The sequence below is a fragment of the Anabrus simplex genome, chromosome 8, assembly GCF_040414725.1.
Source record: "Anabrus simplex isolate iqAnaSimp1 chromosome 8, ASM4041472v1, whole genome shotgun sequence".
In the NCBI taxonomy this organism is placed as follows: domain Eukaryota; kingdom Metazoa; phylum Arthropoda; class Insecta; order Orthoptera; family Tettigoniidae; genus Anabrus; species Anabrus simplex.
This window is the reverse complement of record NC_090272.1, coordinates 134,827,659-134,850,810: the sequence shown is the minus strand read 5'-3', so window position 1 is coordinate 134,850,810 and position 23,152 is coordinate 134,827,659.

The window sequence follows — 23,152 nt, the reverse complement described above, 5'->3', positions numbered from 1 at the left end:
TCTGTCAAGGTTAGCTGCCGATGACGGCATGTCTGTACGCATCCACCTTTCACTGATTCCATTAATATGCACATTGTTCACTTCAAAAATAGCCTGTACTTCTTCCATATGAGCTAATAATGACTGGCTATTTAGGTGGCAACAATGTAACGTTCGCGGGTGGCTACTGAGCTGCTCTTGCAATACAAGTCCTGTTGATGGTGGTAGGGACAAAAGAGAAACGGTGGGTGAGGGCTGTCGAGAGGAATGCAGGTCAATGGTATTACTGTTGTACTGGTCAACAAACATTAGAAACGAAGCAGTAGGACACAAAATTAAGCAAGAAGTAAAATGAGCTTACCCGAGCAGCCTGGCTAGTAGATCCACTGACTTTCACAACCACACTTGCACACACACACAACACACAAATGAAAACGAATTAGTAAACACATAATTTCTTTCACTATGTTCACATGTTCAATCTACTCCTTGCAATGTTTTTTAATTGAGCCATGGTGCATATTTGAATTTTACTTCCATCTTCCCGTATAACACAAATGCGTCCATCTTGAGTCCAGAATTTCTGCATTCCCCACACTTTCTCACACTTGTGAGGGACTCAGCATGAGTCCACTGCCCTTCAAGGCTCGCTTCGCGCGACACACTCGATCACGATCATGGTATCGAAGGAATTTGATAATGATCGGCCCGTTTCCATGTGAGACCACCTCAGCAGACGTTCGATTACGGCGGCCCAGCCTATGGCAGCGATTCACATCCAGAATTGAAAGTTCTATTGAGAGTTTATTTTTTTTGTGTCTCCAGCATTTTGATGTAAACGTCCTCAAACGTTTTGCTAGCGGATTAGCTTAATTCTTAGCAGAACTTGAAATTTTCCCGTTGCACAAACTACGACATTTTCAAGTTCCGCCGCTGACATTCACGTAGCCTTCACAACAGAGACCGTAGTTCTGCTTATACTGTATGAACGCAAATGCCTCTTGCTGGGTCTAGCGAAGAACTGTCAAAGCAACATTCTGTGGTACAAACTCTCCGCTGAAGTGCACCACAGCAATACTATTCGGCCAGTCCACGCACTTAATGACTCTACTACGTGTAAATCATAAGGTTATTAATATCGAAAATGAAGTTCCCAGAAGGAAACCACAACTTGGTTAATCAATTGAAAATTTTAAAATCATTCAAGCTCTTTAGGCATTTTCAAGCGTGAAATGACCAGCGTTTCACTCCAGTGTGGCAGTGGGCTCATCAGTTTGATTGTCACACCTTTCCAAGATGCTAAAAAATAATTTCGTGTGGCTATTTCTAGCCGGGTGCAGCCCTTGTAATGCAGACCCTCCGTTGAGGGTGGGCGGCGTCTGCCATGTGTAGGTAACTGCGTGTTAATGTGGTGGAGGATAGTGTTATGTGTGGTGTGTGAGTTGCAGGAATGTTGTGGACAGCACAAATACCCAGCCCCCGAGCCACTGGAATTAACCAATGAAGGTTAAAATCCCCGACCCGGCCGGGAATTGAATCCGGGACCCTCTGAACTGAAGGCTAGCACGCTGACCATTCAGCCAACGAGTCGGACCCCAAGATGCTAGTGCCTAGTGAGCCATAAGGACACCGCTGCAAGCTTCCTATGTTTGACAACGCAGAGACAGTGCACAAGCGGAGGTATATATCTCCACTTGTATAAATACCAAAGGCAGGCGTGTAAGATGCTCAGTCAGAACCTAAGTTTCCACAAACGTTGTATTTCAATTAGTATTATTGTTGCTATTTTTATCTACAGATTTCAAGTGATTAGGCGGATAATATACTGTTTCTGAGAAATGCAGTCTTCCTAAACTTATACAAGAAAATGCCACCTGGTCTATTATTACTATTGGCGACATGGGTTATAACATTTTTGCCCAGAAAATGTTTGTGACTAGACTTTTCAAAAACTGTTTTTGGCGTGATTTTAGGTTATATGGAGAAGAAATTTACACTAGAGGTTAAGTTCTTGATGGAGAATTTTTGCTATTCGCCCGTATCGATATTTGTACACGGAATTTGCTAGATGTGGGTAGCATGATGTAGTATCATAATGTTTATTTATTGTCCTAGGGCAGCACCGAGAGTTACCTGGTGCAGTGTTTGAATCCTTCATGATAATAGCTGCGAGTAGATATTTTCATTTCAACAAGCTTTCAATTTCTAGGAAAAGACTAGAGTGGTTCTTAGTGAAAATAGATTAATTAACACTCACGGCCAATGAACTCCGTCAAATTCGATATTATTATTATTATTATTATTATTATTATTATTATTATTATACTGAAAATCTCCTTTTTGCTCTGAAGTCTCCAAGGCAGAAAAATACGGCTACAGGAAGAGAAGTATTTCATCTCGGTCTTTGTTTTACCAGTAGACGACAAGGTCCCAGACATCAGACTGCAGTAAATTCCCTCGTCCGGTGTGCGCCAGAGAATGCAACCCGCAGCTCGGCTTCGTCCGCTTGGGCTGGATGTAAATTAAAATAAGATGCGACTCCCTCGTCGTCATTCCTGACGTACTGCAGTAATATGAGTCTGTTTTCTCCCCCGCGAGCGAAGTACAGTGACCCACTGAAGAAATATGCAGGTCAAAGCATTACGATACAATTCCATGGTAATGAAGTGTTTCTAGCAAAAGCAACCAATGTGTATTAATTTTTCAGTAAAAACAAAAAGTAAGTGAATTTGATTCTGAGTACATGTGCATAACAACACTTATAGAAAATTAATTCTTCAAATCTTTATGTATTGTGCATTTTTAATGTATTAACTATAATAATTCAGATATCGACGACTTTTTTTACTTTTCTGAGTCCAACAATGGCGATCATTGCCGACGTGGAAAATGTATTCAAGTCGTCGTCAAAGATGGGCGTGGAATCCTAGGCCTGGAATTTTTCAATGTCACTGAACTGGAAGAAAACAAACAGTGACTAATTACAATGCCCTACTGTAAATGTTACAACAATAACATCACTAAATGACTATTGTTGTTAGTTGAGGTATGTTATATCAGTTCTGTCTCTACTGAACCGCATTACTGGTGCAAGCACGCAAATAACATAAGAAAGAAAGAAAGAAAGAAAGGTTCCGCTCGGAAATGAGTAGATCAGGTAGTATTTACTGTAATAATAATAATAATAATAATAATAATAATAATAATAACAATAATAATAATAATAATAATAATAATACCGGGAGGTACACCTCTACGCCGCACTTTTAATTCTTGCGCCAATAAAACCTCCTCTACAGGAGAAACTCGGAACTTAAAACTGGACCAACTTAAAAATTTTCTCAGAAGATGTCACTACCGTAATTTTATTTTATTTTTGGTGAAGTTTCCTGAACTGTGTGAAATTCTACTTGTTTTGTTTTCCATTCAGCAAGAAGTTTGGACATTCTCTCATAGAGGTCACTACAAAAACTATAATCATGCACCCTGGTGCGAAGTGAAAGAACCTTTCAGAAGAAACTTTTTTTAAATAAGTTTTTCCTTTACTAAGTTTCGTTCATTTATTTTTGGGTTGGTAATATTTATCCTGTCTTTCCGCCTGTTTTGATTGTAACCAATCAAGAATTTCTGTAATTAATTTCCTACCAATCACAGGTTTCTTCTTCGATTTGATGTGTAACTTTAAGCGACCCAATAAACGTGAGAGGATGTGGCTGTTTTATTCATGAAAGGTCTAGAACTTTCCCCGAGGGTTTATAAACTGCTCATTTTCGCGTCTCTTAGCCACTTGATCAACATCTAACCTAGTGCGTGGACGTGTAGCAGGAGGCGGGACGTGCCTCTTTCATCAGGCAACAGGTCTTCAGTAAGGTAATGGCCGTTTAACATCTTTATTTCTTGCTAGCTCAGCAGTTTAACCCGCGGGAAAGATCCGAAACCTTTACAATGTAACCTATCTTTCCAACATGTAATTTTCTGCCGTTTGATGTAAAAACGTCATAAAATCTGTAAATGCAATTCGGGGATAGAGAGTGATTTACCCTCTCGAGCTCCCCTTCATTTTGGTTTGAGGTGACTACGTTTTGGTAACTGGTCCTCTTCCTTAATGTTTTAAATTTCTTTCTTATACGGGTCACCTCCATAGTTTGGGAATAGCCCCTGTGTCATCGGCCTAGTGCCTTTTTAGGTTTTAAGAATGCATGTGTAGGAGCGCAAATACACGCCTCCATTCCTTTTGGTATTTCGGGCCATTCACTTAACCTGTTCTTTTTCTGCTAAGGCCCAGTAGGTTGGGTACAAGATACCCCCGTTTCATTTTGTAAGTGGAGCCTTAATGGCAGGTAATTGTGAAGTCTACTATTGCCTTGAAGAGGCTTGAAAAACTGAGAGCGTATCAGCTCTTGTGTTGTAAAAGTGCCTCTGGGAGGCCTGATATTGTAATTGGGAGCAAGTGCTCCAGGTATCAGGGGTTTTCTGCCCTTTTGAACAAATTGTTGTTTGGTTCAAGTTGAACTAGGAGCTCAAAAGTTGTAAAGCTAGGGGCTTGTAGCCCAAGTGTGTCTAGGATTTGAAATCTTGGATTTTTCTAAGCCTTTTTTAAATTGCTATATCGTTGTTATACCACCTAGTGAAAACTTGTTAAACTTTGTTATTCTTGCTTGTTAAAACTCAGAAAATATAACTGTGACGTTGGTGACGAATATTAGCTCTCCCCAACTATATTTCGAATGCTGCATTTGTGTTTTTTAATTGTGTCTTTCAGAATTATTTCAGTCTTGTATTCTACAAGTACCTTCTACGTGGCCTTGCCCACTTTATTTAATTGATACCATCTTCGTCATTGTCACCATGAGATTATGTTGCTGTAATGTTTTCTCTTGCAATCCTTAATCTTGGTCTGGTAAAATTACGTGCCCTAAGTTGGTGGGCGAGTCTATGACTTTCGCTTTCCGTTCTGTGGGGCCATGCTCATTATCGGTGTGGTCCGCCATGAGTCTTGCCTTGAGTATGATGGAGGAAGGACGTGTGTTTACTCCGCTCCGGCATTTGGTTTCTGAAAACGACATGAAGCCTGGATAGATGGCTTGGTATTGAGGGCTTGCCCTCAAAAATCTTCTCAACCACTTTTCTACTGAACGTCCTCTGAGCTATTTAGTTTTCTAATAATGTGTAATGTACTTGAACCTCTATGTAAGTAACGTGTTTCTGCAGCTTCAACCAACATGTAAGTCTCTTCATAAATTCTTTTCCTTTGGCCTCTGGATTCTATCGAAGGTGGTGTACAAACTGTGTGTCTCAAGATTCCTGGTGTGTGAAACTTCTAAAACCGTCCATCCTCATCTTCTTTGATTTTAGTTAGGGCATTCTTTAATTCGGGTTCCCTATTGTATTTTGGTAATATCGCCTATCTGTTTCTGAAAGGCGTGGGTAGTGAAATTTAAGGTTACTTCCAAAAAAGAATTATGTTTTCATATTTCTTCTAATTTGTAAAGGCAAATTGGTTTATATTTATCTAACGTTTTCGGAAAGTTATGTGTAATTGGAAAGGTAACTACGCTGTTTATAAACTATAGAGCACGAGAGGTTTCACCTGAATTTCAGTGAAATGTTTTTCTTCCACATTCTAATTCTGGTTAATTTTATTTATTCTCCTGGGTTCTTTTTAATTATGTTTTTGGGGTTTCTTTCCCTCCTGTATTTGTACCATTGTTGCTCTTGTTTGTTTTTGGTGGTTGCTATGGACGCATGGGATGTTTACGTTTCCATAGTAACCGGTTGGGTTGTTCTCTGCTGCTGTTTTATTATTATTTTCATGGGTGGGTTTCTGTCCTTTCGTCGTTTTCTAATTATATGTCTTGGGTTGACTCTACATCCTGGTGGGGTATTATCTTGTTTTACTTGCCTTTTCCTTCTTTATTTCCCTTCTTATTTTTCTCTGGGAATCGTTTTATTCTACGCTCTCCCTGGGTGGTATGATTTATTACCTTTTCTGGCAGTGAGATATGTACTGAATTCTGGTGGAATCTCTGGATTGTAGTTGGTACTGTTCAAATTGATAATAATTATAATAATGAAAGAAAATTAAATTATTGGAAACTATTAAGAGTATAATTTAAGCAAAGAAATGGTCTCTGTTGAAGTGTAAACAGGTTACTAAGTCCTCAATTTCTGGGAGGTTTTTATGGAATATTGAAAGTATATTATTTTCTTTTCGTTCGGCCGAACATTTTATATTTTAACTTCACCTTGCGTTTTATGTAGATTATAGTTTCTTTTCGAGGGCGTTCATCTATTCATTTTATACTAATTATGACTACTTTTACCCTTATTTATTAAATAAAATATTAGGTATCTTGTTCTCAAAGAACATCTTGTTTTCTTTAGTAGTGTTGAAACAACTTATTGCCATACCAAGGGTAATTTTCGGTTCATGGTCTCTGGGTAACTGTTGGGTAAACCTATGTAACGGTAAGTGTTTAACATTAATGATTTTGGTGTCTATTGACTTAATTTTCTTGTCTATGTTTAACTTCTACTGCTGATTGTCGGTAAGGCGGTAGAGTTAATTGGTAGCAGCTCTGTGGTTATTTTATTTGGGTGTTGTGGGATTAATGTAGGTTTGTTGCATCCTCACTTTTGTAATCTGGTCTGTTTCCCCCCAACAGACCCAACTGTCTGTGCTGATAGTTTATTATTTTGTGTGCCGACTGCTCTTATCTACTGTAGGTTGATTGCACCCTTCCTTGGTTTTATTTTAATGGTACGGTATTAAGTTGTTGAAAGACTATCTGAGGCAAAAACAAAACAAATATTGTGATATAAAATTGTAAAAAAGAGTGCAGTGATCTTGTCTAATATCTTATTTGTTTGTTTCATGTATCTGCCATTTGGAGTCCCCTGTTTTACTTCTTTTGCACTTATACTGAGCTGTATGATTATCCAATGTGCTGATTATGATTTTGAAACCCTTCTGGTAACTGTGTGGTGCTCGCAACCTCTCTGGTTGGATGTTTTGAGGTGACCTGTAAATTTTTCTTATTTTCGGCGGATTTGGTGAGTGATTGCATTTAATTATTTATCCTGGATTGTTGGAAGTTGTAATTATTGAACAACGTGTAGTTGAGTATGACTTGGTTGACTCAGGGTTACATGTGTACTACCGTTGGCTACATGTGCTGTATTATGTGTACTGGCTGTCAACCTTGTATTTTTACTCCCTTCCTGCGTACTGTGGTGGCGATTTCGGTGCGGATTAATTTGGTTTTATCTGGAAGAGCTTTTCTGATCTTTACCTTTAAGTGGAGTTTGCTTGGTTGCTTGTTGGTGAGTGATACTGTATCACCTGGGAGCATTTTATTGTGTTATTGGTTCTTGTCTTGCTTTTGGCTCCCAGACTTAATGTTGTTATTTATCATTACTATCATATTTCCGGTATTGTGCTTCGGTGGTGTACATGCTAATTGTTAATTTATCTTTTTCTAAATTATATTTTCAACTGCGTTAGCTCTGGTGTGTGATACCGATAAGTTAACCTAACCTCTAGGCATGTCCAATTATGGCTAATTATATGTGTAAACGGTAATGTGCTGAAGTATACGGTGATGTGTTATGCCCTATCATTGTTCTGAACTAAGACCTGGTATTTTGGCGTTGATGGTTGTATGTGTCTTCCATTTAATTGGTGCTGTGTGGATATATTTATTTGCCCTTACTAACTTATGGCTAACCTCTGTCGTTTCCATGCCAGTAACCGTTCTTTGCTGTCAGTAGCTGATAATCTAGTGGGGAACATCATGGTATCTTGAAATTAATCTAGCCTGTGATGCTTCTGTTCTCTTTAGTTGGTTTTTAATTTGGAAATTGTTTAACCTTACTTGACTATTATTATTTCTTTAATTTCGATTTAAGCTACTACCTTCTGAAGTGTAGTTGGCTTTTAGTGTGCCGTTAAATATGCACCCTTGTGAGATCATGTCTGGTTTATTTGACCTGTTACTAGAGACGTGTTCCCACCCTTGTGTGGAATTTGGTATATTGAAATCTGCCTATATAATGTGCCTCTATCATTACCGAGCTTTGGTGTGTTTCTGCTTTGCCTGAGTGCTGTGTGTTGTCGGTTTGTGTGTCCTTTCATTTCATCATCCCACCCGTGAGTATGTATGTATGCTTGGTCTTGGTTTGTGATTGAAGTTATCTTTTCTGTCAACTGCTCGTGAGGCAGTCATCAGTTATGGTTGGGCCATGTTGGCCGGTATTAGGTGGGAATAACTAGATGGCCTTGTGCCTGAGCTGTTATAGTTTTAACTGGTTTTTTCCTTCCTGATTATTGGTAGGACGGGTTTAGCTATTTCTGGTGTGTCGTGAACCATCTTCCTCGTGTAAGCTATCAACTAGTTGAAGTGCATTTATCTGGTGTCTGGGCCACTTCCAGTTTTCCTACTCGTAACTTGTCTTGCTGTGTATTAATTAATCTGTCTGACCTTTCCGGTACTACTGCTTTGGTTTTCATCCCGGTGTAAACGTTATTTGGTAATTTGGTGTTTCTTATGCCTGATTATTCTCTCCATTTTGGTATCGTGCACTGCCGTGGTAATTATATGCCTAGAATATGTGTTGTCAAAATTTTGTTAACCTATTGGTATTTATCTAATTCCTTTGAGTTGTAGGTTCAAGTATTCCCTACCATATCTACTTGTTGGGTCTTGTGTTGTGTTGTTGATGATCCTCGGCCTGAGGGGTGGTATATGCCCTTTTGAACCTTCATTGGGATGGCTTTGGACATATGTAAGGTGGTTGTGTTGTGACGGTACCGTGGATTATTTTTGGGGATGTATTTTGGGGTGGCATGAGAACTTAACGGCATGTTGTTGAGGATGTTTGTATTCCTTTAATCCCTTTGGGGAGCTGACACATGTCCGGTGTGGTTTGTCATGGTTGGGTTATTCTTTGGTGTTGTATTATTGGGTGATGTTGGCACCTTGGTATGGGCAGTGTTCGTGTCTGTCTTTGATTTACCTCCGTATTCTGTGGATATGGCCATTTCTTCTACATGAATCTACTACTCTCAGAATTAGCTTGTTGGTTTTCAGTAATGTGTCTGTTTGGTATGCTCGGGTTTTTCTTTCCCTGTCTCCATGCATTTCCTATTGATCTGACGTTGTCGTGTCTGTAATTTCTTCTACTGTAAAGCTCATTTTTATTTTACCTACCACTCTATGGTGTTTTATTTTTCTCAGTGGATCTCTTGTGTCTGTTGACATTGGTGTTTGTCATCTTACCGTGCTCTGGGTTTGCTACTCTGGTATGGGACGGAGTAGTGCTCCCTTAGTCGGTACTGGAATCTTCCTGCGAGTAGATTATGGGGTCTTCTTGTGGAGTACTGCCTTCTTCATGCTACTGTGAGCATTTTCCATGGACTCGCCTCGTATTCCGCCACTTATGTTTTATTTGCTTGCTCTCCTGGTGGATAGGAGAAAGTACCTGTGGCCTTATTGGGACAGTGTGATGGGAAAGTCACGTATTTGTAGACCGGGTAATGCCGAGACCCTATTGGGTATCCGGTGGTGTACGTTGTGTGCGTCATTGCTCGATATTTTCCATTTTGGTCTTCCGATCTGAGGTTTTACTTTGCCTTTTAATTTGATTGGCTGGCCATTGTGAAATTAATTGTATTTAAGGTTCGGTGTAGTAGGTTGGTTACTGATTCCAGATTGTGTTCCCTCCTGTGATTCTTCTATCCCTATTTCTGTTCCGTCAATTCCAGGTTGCTTATTTGTGACTAAGGATGTGTGCGGTTGCTTGGTGTTGCTTGGCTGATCCGTTATCGATGACAGACTATTCGCGAACCCTCCATCTGGATACTTTAAGAAGTCTCCAACCGGTCCAGTCAATCCTTCCCTTGCTCTAAACATGTTTACCCTTTTAAGCCTTGGATTTTCCATATTTAATATCCTAACTCTGACTTCTTGAAGCTGGATTTATTTATTGCGTCTTGGTTGCTTGTCCTCACTCTTATTCAACTAGGTGGTGTATTTTGATGTGGGAAGTTGAACCTGTATTTGAAATTTTTTTTTCCTAATGCTCTTGTCAGTGGATCTTGGAATCTGTTAGTGGTTGATTCTTCACTGTGTCGTAACCCTGTATCTACTAAATTCTAACCTTGGACTTAACCTGCTTTCATTGGTGTACGCCTGTGTAATGACCTTCGTCTAGAGGAAAAATTTCTTGACCTATGTCATATTTATTTATGTTTAGTTAGTGGTGGTAAGGCGTTGTACTGTCGTGACGGTACTTGTAAGGTAGGCCTTGTTTCACTCTGTGCATCTAATTTGGGCTCCTGTGAAAAATTGCCTTTGGTCACTGTGGTTAGGGCACCTTATGTTGTGGTTGATGCTCTTGATTATGGGTTGTTGTTTTTGCGGTAATTTTTAAAACCTGGGTATTGGGTCGCTACCGAACCGAGTGATGAATTAATGAGTCCCGTTTGACTTGATGATATGTAACGTTGCTTGTTCCATTGCTGTATTTTGGGTACCCCTTGTGCTACTTGTACTTACGCTATTGATTCCCCCCCCCCCCCTGATGTGGGCTTTCTGGTGATCTCTGTGTTTTGAGTGGTACACTTGGGCCCTGACTCAATCAAGTGTAATAATCCGTGTTGATCTAAATTTTGAATTTGGTTATTCTGTAGTTTTCATTCACCAATTGCGTCTCCTTTGCCCTCCCTTGCGCCTTTGCGTTTCCTTTATCTTTTTAAAACCTAATTGTTCTGCCATGAAACAAGATATTGCGCTCTTTTACCATGGAAACCCGATAGATAGGATTAATATTATGATGATAATCTTGAAGCCTTAAGATGGACGCATGTGGATACGAACTTTATGATAAAGGAATGAAGACATAAACTATTGGTAATGATTTTCATGGTACGCGCTGGACCCGTGTGATGCTAAATTAAAAAGGCGGGATCCTCCTAACAATATGTAAGAACTTTTGTATGCCTAGCTGGTGATTATACTCTTTTGGTTGTCTATGGTTAACAATTTAGTGTAACTAAGTAATTCAAATCTACTGAACTTTAAAAATGAAATTAACCTTCATTTAGTATAACAAAAAAATCTGGAACTACAAGGATGTGTATTGTAGAACTTTCTTAAAGGAACTCTATTCAAAAAAAAAAAGATATTGATGTGTGAAAAGTTAAAAAAAGGAGAGCTAATGTAAATTATGAACTTATATTTTGGCTACAAGTATGCTGAACTTTTGACCTTATTTTACATTGTAAACTGTCTAAGTAATATGAGAATGGTGGAATATTATGCATCTTGCAAGTGTAGTATAAAAAAATTGGTTCAGTGATCCTTCTCTCGTGTGATTGGTACTACAAAATTTTTCTTGTTCGTTTGATCACTGTATGGTAAGAGCATTATGTGTGGTTTTGGGGGGAGAGGCTGTGACGTTGGTGACGAATATTAGCTCTCCCCAACTATATTTCGAATACTGCATTTGTGTTTTTTAATTGTGTCTTTCAGAATTATTTCAGTCTTGTATTCTACAAGTACCTTCTACGTGGCCTTGCCCACTTTATTTAATTGATACCATCTTCGTCATTGTCACCATGAGATTATGTTGCTGTAATGTTTTCTCTTGCAATCCTTAATCTTGGTCTGGTAAAATTACGTGCCCTAAGTTGGTGGGCGAGTCTATGACTTTCGCTTTCCGTTCTGTGGGGCCATGCTCATTATCGGTGTGGTCCGCCATGAGTCTTGCCTTGAGTATGATGGAGGAAGGACGTGTGTTTACTCCGCTCCGGCATTTGGTTTCTGAAAACGACATGAAGCCTGGATAGATGGCTTGGTATTGAGGGCTTGCCCTCAAAAATCTTCTCAACCACTTTTCTACTGAACGTCCTCTGAGCTATTTAGTTTTCTAATAATGTGTAATGTACTTGAACCTCTATGTAAGTAACGTGTTTCTGCAGCTTCAACCAACATGTAAGTCTCTTCATAAATTCTTTTCCTTTGGCCTCTGGATTCTATCGAAGGTGGTGTACAAACTGTGTGTCTCAAGATTCCTGGTGTGAGAAACTTCTAAAACCGTCCATCCTCATCTTCTTTGATTTTAGTTAGGGCATTCTTTAATTCGGGTTCCCTATTGTATTTTGGTAATATCGCCTATCTGTTTCTGAAAGGCGTGGGTAGTGAAATTTAAGGTTACTTCCAAAAAAGAATTATGTTTTCATATTTCTTCTAATTTGTAAAGGCAAATTGGTTTATATTTATCTAACGTTTTCGGAAAGTTATGTGTAATTGGAAAGGTAACTACGCTGTTTATAAACTATAGAGCACGAGAGGTTTCACCTGAATTTCAGTGAAATGTTTTTCTTCCACATTCTAATTCTGGTTAATTTTATTTATTCTCCTGGGTTCTTTTTAATTATGTTTTTGGGGTTTCTTTCCCTCCTGTATTTGTACCATTGTTGCTCTTGTTTGTTTTTGGTGGTTGCTATGGACGCATGGGATGTTTACGTTTCCATAGTAACCGGTTGGGTTGTTCTCTGCTGCTGTTTTATTATTATTTTCATGGGTGGGTTTCTGTCCTTTCGTCGTTTTCTAATTATATGTCTTGGGTTGACTCTACATCCTGGTGGGGTATTATCTTGTTTTACTTGCCTTTTCCTTCTTTATTTCCCTTCTTATTTTTCTCTGGGAATTGTTTTATTCTACGCTCTCCCTGGGTGGTATGATTTATTACCTTTTCTGGCAGTGAGATATGTACTGAATTCTGGTGGAATCTCTGGATTGTAGTTGGTACTGTTCAAATTGATAATAATTATAATAATGAAAGAAAATTAAATTATTGGAAACTATTAAGAGTATAATTTAAGCAAAGAAATGTTCTCTGTTGAAGTGTAAACAGGTTACTAAGTCCTCAATTTCTGGGAGGTTTTTATGGAATATTGAAAGTATATTATTTTCTTTTCGTTCGGCCGAACATTTTATATTTTAACTTCACCTTGCGTTTTATGTAGATTATAGTTTCTTTTCGAGGGCGTTCATCTATTCATTTTATACTAATTATGACTACTTTTACCCTTATTTATTAAATAAAATATTAGGTATCTTGTTCTCAAAGAACATCTTGTTTTCTTTAGTAGTGTTGAAACAACTTATTGCCATACCAAGGGTAATTTTCGGTTCATGGTCTCTGGGTAACTGTTGGGTAAACCTATGTAACGGTAAGTGTTTAACATTAATGATTTTGGTGTCTATTGACTTAATTTTCTTGTCTATGTTTAACTTCTACTGCTGATTGTCGGTAAGGCGGTAGATAACCTTTGTTAAAGTTTTAATTTAACTTTAATTTGGTAGTTAGACCCATTCACCCCGGCACCTTCTTTCACCTCTGCTGATCCACTAAACCGCGGTAATAATAATAATAATAATAATAATAATAATAATAATAATAATAATAATAATAATAATAATAATAATAATAATAATAATAATGTTACTGGCTTTACGTCCTACTAACTACTTTTTACGGTTTTCGGGGACGCCGAGGTGCCGGCCGGAATTTTGTCCCTCAGGAGTTCTTTTACGTGCCAGTAAATCTACTGACACGATGCTGACGTATTTGAGCACCTTTAAATACCACCGGACTGAGCCAGGATCGAACCAGGCAAGTTGGGGTCAGAAGGCCAGCGCTTCAACCGTCTGAGCCACTGAGCCCGGCTTGACTGTAATGCAAGATTACCAGAACATTTTTACACAATTTCCAGACACCGACTTTGTATTGTCGTTTATGTAGTTTTCCGCTCGGTTATATTGTTTCATAGTAAAGATATTCATTCTACGCAGTTATGAAATCAAATGGCATATGGATTTTAGTGCCGGGAGTGTCCGAGGACAAGTTCGATCGCCAGATGTAGGTCTTTCGATTTGACACCCGCAGGCGACCTGCATGTCGTGATGAGGATGAAATGATGATGATGAAGACGACACATACACCCAGTCCCCGTACTAGCGAAATTAACCAATCATGGTTAAAATTCCCCACAGTGCCGGGATTCGAACCCGGGTCCCCAGTGACAAAAGGCCAGCAGGCTAACCATTTAGTTATGGAGCCGGACATTCTACGCAATTATTTAATGTTACCAGTCGATGAATGCAGAGTGGGCTTCGGCTCTTCGGTCGTACCTGTGGCCAGGAACACCGGGGATCTACAGCTCTGAATTCAGGAGACGAGAGGTGCAGGATCCCACCGTCGGATGCCCTGAGAATGGTTTTCCGGCGTTTTATATTCAGCTGCACTAAGGAGAATGCCGGGACAGTTCCAAGTATCTCATTCATCCGAATCATATCTACCAGGCCTGAGAGATGACTTTTCCATTTAAGAGGCCCGCCATCCCCTTCAGGTACGGCATGAAAACTTGTGGTACTGGTACAGAGAGTATAATTTATGACTTCGTAGCAGTATACCGATACATAGGAGCGCAGAAAGCGGTGACAGCGAGCGCAGTGCTCTCAATGGTGAACGCACGTAATCGTTTAAAAGAAGCAGCATGATTACGCCTATAGAAACTAAACGAAACTGTACTCACCAGATATTTACAGGCTTAGAATATATAAATAAAAAATACACCATTAAATTAAACCAAACCCACCACTTAATGAATCCGGTAAGATAGTAAATTTATTTATTTATTTATTTATTTATTTATTTATGTATTTATTTATGTATTTATTTATTTATTTATTTATTTATTTATTTATTTATTTATTTATTTATTTATTTATTTATTTATTTTTACTTAATTTATTGCATTACGTGCCGACAAAATAAATGTGAAATACCAGTTTCCTGAGTTATTCTCCTCAGCGACTTATGTGGAGTGACTTGCAGTCTTGCTTTCTAAAATCTCCTGTGTGAGAACTGTTCTCATTCGCTGCCATTTTCCTATTAATTACGATACCAGTGCTATGACACTTGTGAACGAGTTATTGCACGTAACATTTTGATGGGACTGCAGAACCGGGAAACTGTCTACAGAAATGTTGAAGGCATTTTTTAACTGGTAACTTCTTCTTGTGCAAAGAACACTCGATCAAAAATATTCCCTGCGCTGTTGTGAACTTAACCATCCCGATAATAACCTCGTAACACACCATTAGTACAATAGTTACTAGCGAACTACTGCTCAGCTGTCAACACTTCCTATTACGCCAAGCTTGACGCAAGCCATATGGCGTTCGCTTCGGGATTCCCGCTGAATTTGCGCAGAAGTTGGAAGTCTTAAATTATACACCTTGTAGTAGTAGTAGAAGTAGAACCACTCAACAACTCAAAAAGCACATCCATGCTTTTCTCTCGCCATGTTTTTGAAAACACAGGCTTTCCCGCCATTCCCAACATTACATGTCGTTTGGCGTTTAAAGAACAAACGGCAGCAGATTCATTTACACCTTGGTGTAGGAAAAGAAACTCGTGAACACTTCCAAACACTTTACAACTATATATAAACTGTTCTCGTAGCATTCATCACCATTTATATGTACCATGTGTTTACGCACACCGCACACTGATGCCAACTAAGCGGAAGTTACACTCTGTGGAACTTACATTCATTAGTGCCGTATCTAAAGAATACATTTTACACGAGTGCAAACAGTAGACCAAGGAGATTGCGATCAGAGTGCACACAGAAATGAAACCATAAATGTTACTACCGTATTTTTATAAAAGTGACACGAAAAAAAGTTATAGAATTATGTTCAGTTAAAGCATATTAATAATGAACAGTTAAAATCCGGGGATATCAGGGAGAAAATAATTAAATCCTGGAATATTTCGAAGATACATTTCATTTGGGGAGAATAAATGGAACTTCTGGGACTGTACCCAGACAATGGGGACGTTTGCTAACCGTGCTTTTCACGGCTAAATTTCCCTCTCTGGATTTGACACAAGTGCTTTTCCTGAGAAACGAAGTGGAACTACTTTTTTAGGTTAATACAAATAAACATTGAGAGTGATGAACATAGTCAACGCGTTTATCTTTCAGAGAATTCGCAATTTTCAAAAACTCTGTCCAAAATGACGTGAAAGGTTTTTGAAACGTATCTATTTTAATTTAATTCGGCTTTCATTTACTCTTTTCTTTCCAGTACAATTTTGATGATCTTGTAGGGTTTATTTCAACAGATCGCTTTTGTAACGTGATTAATAATTTTCCTTATTCATAAATAACGATACAAAGACTTGCCTAACGGGAGAGCCATTTCCCTCCTCTAGGCATCCGATTTCGGAGGTGTCAACATATAAGTGTTGCGTAACCATTCCAGCGGTTTTCATAATGAAGTATGAAGCGCTCGTATACGGAGGATGAGCTCGCAACGCCTTGTATTCATCACAAAGCCAAAACAAATTACAAGGCGAGGGAGGGGGCGAATATTAAAGTTGGAAGATTTTTTTTAAAAAATGCTTCTTTTCTTTACATTTACTACTGAACTCCATTTAAGGCTTTAGCCTGGAGGAAGATTCCGTAACAGTTGGTTGCCTAGTATTTTCTTAAATTATTTGAAATAAGTTGTAAATTAATCGAACATCTCCAGGTAAATTATTCCAATCCTCAATTCATTTTCATATAAACGAATATTTGCCACAATTTTTCCCCTTAAAATCCAAATCCTTCTTCTTCATAATTACTAGCTGAAAGCCTATCTGCATCAATCAAAATTACTGCATGGAAAATAACTGGAAATTTGAAACGGACGTGTCATCCCGATAAATGATAACCGGATCATAATTTACATATTAAATCTGTAGTTGTTATACCGACTTCACAGCTAGATACAACGTAGTTCTATAAGCGAAGTCTTCAGAGCACCCAGTAAATCATTTTTTTAGTGTTTTATGTCAGTAGATGATGTTAATGTTGCTACGTGCAACAAAACAAACATCTCTCCTCGCCGAATGAGGAGATTTTTTCGAAAAACGAACCAAGCATGCGAACTTATATCTCCCCGAATCAAATCTCTACCATAGAAATACCTGCAACGGAGCATTCACGTGAAAATTTTTTTGGATGCTATCCTCAAAACTCAATACTATTATACCTATCTCAGTGTTGTAGAGGTAATATTCTTGCATACGTCAAGAAATTGAAAATGATTCATTAACCTCACCGAAAGAAATTATTTTACATTAAACACTTCAGATATGGTGATTGTCGCATTGTTCTTGTAACCTATATCTGTGCCAATTTCAGACTTCTGCGCATTCTCAGTATATCTATGGAAGGAGACAGAACTCAGACATGGACGTAATAATGCCGATAGATGAAGCTGTACACGTAAAGAAGATGAATATGCCCCAATTACTTCACTGAAAGGAACGTAATTTTTATTTCAAAAGTGCATAAATCGTCCTCGCGAGAGGTTCATTGGATTTTTTTTTGCAAATGGAAGGTAACAATCTGTATATTCTGCCAGTTTTGGCTGAAAAACCTTCTCGTTATCCCAGTATTGCTGTGAATGACAGGTGGAATAGGGATTTTATAGATTTGACCTTCAACCTACCAACAATTTCGACCCATATCTAAGGTAACGTCAGATATCTCACTCTAAGACCCAAATTACTGTTCTATAAAGGATATCCTGCAAACCTTAGGGACAGTGTTACCCGGGGAATGAAAATGTGAGAATTTCCTAATGTATCTTATATCGACTTCTGTGTTTAAACTGATGGCCATTATTTGCAAATAATTTAGCCTTTCTAGCCTTGGTTTGTCGTGTTATATGTTGCATGCATTTTATGACATGTGTTAAGGCGTACGTAATCACCCAGCCCCCGAGCTAGATGAAACAACCAGAAATAATTAGAATCCCTGTCAAGACGGAAATCGAACAAGGAACCATATAAATTTAATATCAGTGGTTTGGATATTCAGAGAAGGACCAATACTGGGCAAAAATGACATGCTTTATGAAATTTTCAAAATTACCAAATATTTTGAAACATTGTCATGTTTGGTATCATTGAAAGGAGGAACTCGACCGAGACTGAACTGTAACTTCGTAACAACTCTCATACTTCGTCATAATCAACAGCCTCATGAAAACATACGATTTGCATATAGGGCATAGTGAACGCGCCGACTGGTACGAAATAATACGGAGTGTTATGTTTCATGCATGTTGGGGTTATATAATTAACCATCCGATTCACTGGACGACAAGCCAGATACAGTAAGTAACATCAATAAACATAACAACGGTAAAGTGCACTTTAGTTAATCGATGTTTATTTATTGTAGTGAAATAATTATCAAATTGGCTTTCATTCCTCAAAAAAGTTAGACTTGCTTTATCAGGAAAATTCTGAGTGATGGACCTTCACTCTCTTCACCAGAAATCTTTTGACAAATGTTCGGAATTAAAAATTAGAGTCTATTAAACAAAGTAATATAAATCTACAAAATACAGAATGTATAAGGAATGTATAAAGAAATAATGGGCGTTTGTATAAAATAACTGATATCTCGTGGCTGAGTGAAGTTACCAACTGTCGCTCGACTTTTCGTCAATGTTATGGAACGCGTTTACGGGTAAATAGGCTGCCTCTCTGAGATTGGTTGTTGAAAGCTAGATCCCTGCTTCCCACATCCACAAATTCAGTTACATAAATAATTGGTTGTACGCAACGAACATTTAGTCGGGGACGAAATCAAATTAGTTTGAAATCGCCGCAAGGAGAACATCTGGTCTATAATAACATATAGCTAATTACCCATTTCTCATTACTAGGTTTACTCCACATATACACATAATACACACCTATGTATTGCATTCATGTTACAGAGAACATTGTTGCTAACTGAAATCTCGCCTAAAAATTAGCAATATTTTTCAAGTGCTGGAAATTTATCTCATCGTAGTTTAATTTCTTTTGTTTTAATAATCTCTCATTTTGTTACTTAGTAAAGGAAAGTCGTAATAAAATTATTCGTCCCTATATGGTAAGAATAAGTAAACACCAGACATGGATTTAAAATTTTACAAGAAACTAAATTCACTAATCGAAATTAACTTTCAACCTATTAGGTGGTGTACCGGACATATAGTACGTGTTGAAGAGATGTTAAGTCTTCCTTCCCAATTCGTTTACCCTCAAGGGTTGGCTTTTCCCTCGGACTCAGCGAGGGATCACACCACTATCACCTCAAGGGCAGTGTCTTGGGCGTAAGACATTGGGTCGGGGATACAACTGGGGAAGAGGATCAGTACCTCGCCCAGGCGGCCTCACCTGATATGCTGAACAGGGGCCTTGTGTGGGGGATGGGGAGATTGGAAGGGATAGACAAGGTAGAGGGAAGGAAGTGGTCGGCTCCTTAAGTTAGGTATCATCCCTGCATTTGCTTGGAGGAGAAGTTGGAAACCACGAAAGACTACTCTGAGGATAGATGAGGTGGAAATCGAAGCCCCCTCTACAGAGATGACTTCCCGAAGTTGAAAGGACCTCGTTCCAGCCCTCATACCAGTTTTTCAAATTTCGTGGCGGAACCGGGTCGAACCCGGGCCTCCGGAGGTGGCATCTAATCACACTAACTATTTCACCACAGAGGCGGCAGAAATAGTAAGTACAGAACAAAAATGCCATGTACTGCCATCACTCTGTATAGTGCGTGCAAGTCGCCCGTTGTGGGCCAAGTCAATATAATTTCAATTAGAATGCTGCCGTGAAATTTCATATGCATTAAATTCACTATATCTTCAATCTGGAGAACATAATAATCTTCTCCTTTTTTCAATGCCTTCCTTATTGGCTAAAAATCTATAAAACCTAATTATCTCCGTTACGATTTCTGTATGGCATAATGGATCAGAAATTAAGTTTTCTACAAGGAACTTTCTTATCTACAGTTTTTCATTGGAATAATAAAAGTTATTTTAGATTTAATTTCAAAGAGCTATCATTCCAACTGACAGTAGTAAAATAAGTTACAAGCCATGTTCCAGTTCCCTCCCCACTCCCCCCAACAGGAATATGGAGTCGTAAAATATTGTTCATTTAACGCCGTATATGCTTTCATTACTCCGTGGGGAAATAAGTTCATTCTTCACGACCATCAGTATTCACCCAATGAAGCTGCACACCCGCTATACATCCGAGGCAAGGAAGTTGCCATGATCACCACAGTCAAGCATACAATATACAGTAGCTGTTTACATGTTTAATTACTGTGATATCGCTAGCATCCATTACACTCTGGCTAGTTCAGTGTTTGTCAACATGGAAAGTTTGAAGGAGAATTTCCAGCACATTATACTCTTTTACTACCACAAGGGCAAAACCACTGTAAAAACCCAGAGAAAGATTTGTACTCTTTATCGTGAAGATACTGTAACTGATCGGATATCCTAGGAGTGGTTTTGAATATCTTGGTCTGGATTTTTTTTAAATCTAATAATCTCGTACTGGCAGACATTTGAGTACTGGTGTACAAACTCTGATGGAGTTTCCGGATAACAATCCACGGATAACAAGGAAGGAATTAGCACGAGATCTGAATATAGCAGTCCATAATCTGGTGAAAGAGTGAGGAGGCTCTGTTACGTCCTTCAATACGATGCTTTGGTACTTCATGATCTGAGTGAATATATGCTTACAACCGATTGGACACATGGCCATATTCTTGAACGACTGAGAAGCTACTGTACTTGATCGTTCAGCATGGAGCCGTAATGTCTTGGAAGGAACTCGGGGCTTTGCGCAACAACGTCAGAAAAAAGAAACTGACAATCACAATACTTGAAAACAACGGCAACTTCTGCAGGAAAACAACAATGCACATCCAGTCTCCATCAGATCAAATATATGTCAACAATGCGGGAGAATCGGCGGTTCCGAGATTGGCTTCTACAACCATCTAAAGACCTATAAAAACTGAGTTTTGAAGAAGGCAATCATACTCGTCAGCGGGTGATAGCCCATCATCATCATCGTCATCTTCATCATCATGATTTTGAACCCTTATTTGTGGTGATATCGGCAATTCCTCTGGCTCGGCTGTATAGTCCAGGTGGGTGGCGTTATTATTATTATTATTATTATTATTATTATTATTATTATTATTATTATTATTATTATTATTATTATTATTATTATTATTATTATTATTATTATTATTATTATTATTATTATTCAGTGTAACCTAGTCAGCTATCGGGAGCAGACGTGCTGAGTAGTTGAGTGTGCCGGTAGAGCGGGAGTGGAGTGTGAGTGGTGAGTGGTAAAAGGAAGACGGGAGGGAACAGGAAGATGATTGGTGTGGATCAATATCGGGTAGTTATTGGAAGATGGCAGGGGAGATGGAAGAAGGAAACAGCCAGGAGTGAAGGAGGTACAGTGCAAACAAGAATGATGGGTGAGATGATACTGGTGGCAGCGGTGATTATGGTACTGCTAGCTATAGGGGGTGTGGGAGTAAACCCCGGCCTGACTTCCAGTGGCAACATAAGCTGGGAAGACGTGGAGGTCATAAGAAGAATGGTTAAAGAAGTTGTGGAAGAAGTCTGCCCGTTTGAGCAGATTAAAAATATGATGAAGGAACAAGTGAAAGAATTTGAAAATATGAGGCGTTGGATACAGGTAAAAACAGACGAAACAATGACCAAAGTGGAAATCAACGAGAGAGAAATTATATCACTCAAGGTGAAAATAAGAGACATGGAGGAAGAGGTGGTGAAGCTGAAGGCAAAAATAGAAGACAGTAGCCAAGAACGCAAAAGAAAAGCTTATTTATATATGGAGTGCCAGAAAAAAATGGAGAGGACAAAGTGCTGACAATCGACAAAGTTGTGGAAGTCATCCAAAAAAATGATGAAAATTAACTTTAGTGAAGTTGATACTGACGATGTGGAAAGGATAGGTAAAGCATGGGGTAATAGGCCGATAGTTGTTTTTCACCCTGATGGCGGAAATAGTGATAAGAGGCACGGATAATATACGGAGTACAAAAATTTGGATTAAAAGAGGCATGGGAAGAGAAGGAATTAAGAATATAAACACTCTGAAGGAACATTTGGTCAGGGCTAGATTGCAAGGGTTAAGAGCCTACATTAAGGATCAACTATTAGTGGTAACCAATGGACAACGGACCAGGTTTTGGACAGTGACGAAATTAGGGGAAATGAAAGAGAATATGAAGAACGATGTGGTAATGGGAAGAGAGTGGAAGAATGCCAAGTTAGAGACAGTAAAGTTGGTAAAGATCGGCATGGGGATAAAGAAAAACCAAGGAAAATAGGGCATTGGAACAGAGCTTGCAGCAAGAAGATATTAGCAGGGCAGAGGAGGACGCGCATGCTATCTTCGAATCGATTATAGAAGCAGCCAGAGAAGCAGCATCTGAGATGAGGAGGGAGACCAGGGCAATAGTTAAGGAGCTGAGGACGGAGGCCAGTACGAGAGAAGAAAGGAAGATGCAGGTAGTGAATGTGGATGGGGAAGCACAAGATGTGGCAAGTGCACATAAACGAAGTGAAAATATGGCTTGGAGGGAGGAAGCAGAAGCAAGAGGTGCCTTGGCGAAAGGGAGAAGCTTGAGCCTAAAAGAGATGTGGGGTAAGACGAGTAAATTGGACGAAGGCGTAGTGACAAGAAGTAAAAAAACAGCAACAGTAAGTAAATTGTTTAAGCACATGAGAATAGTGGAGTGTGTGTGTGTTATTTGTAACTGAGATAAGAGCGATGAAGTAGCTAAATTAGTAGGCGGTGAAGTGTGTATATTAATTACAGTCAGCAGGGTATTAGATGGTATTGGAAGGCTGTAATTATTTGGTAAGTAAGTAAGGAAGAGAGTCATTGTAAAAAATGGGTAGGTGAAAAGGGTAAAACCTAATGGTAAAATATGATGGCATATTTTAATATAGTGAGATGGTAACATGTATTGATATAATTAAATATGGTGAGAGGCTTGTGTGGCTATAGGTGAGATATTTTGGCTGCTGAATACAAGTGGTTGGTTGCAGGATGATTGTGATTCAAAGTTGCAATGGCATGAGTGGTGACTTAGTAAATAACCAAGAGGTTTCGTGATGAAGTTAATGTGTGGAGATGGATGGTACAAGGTAGTAGAGTGGATGTAAAAATGTGTGATGAGTTAAGACTG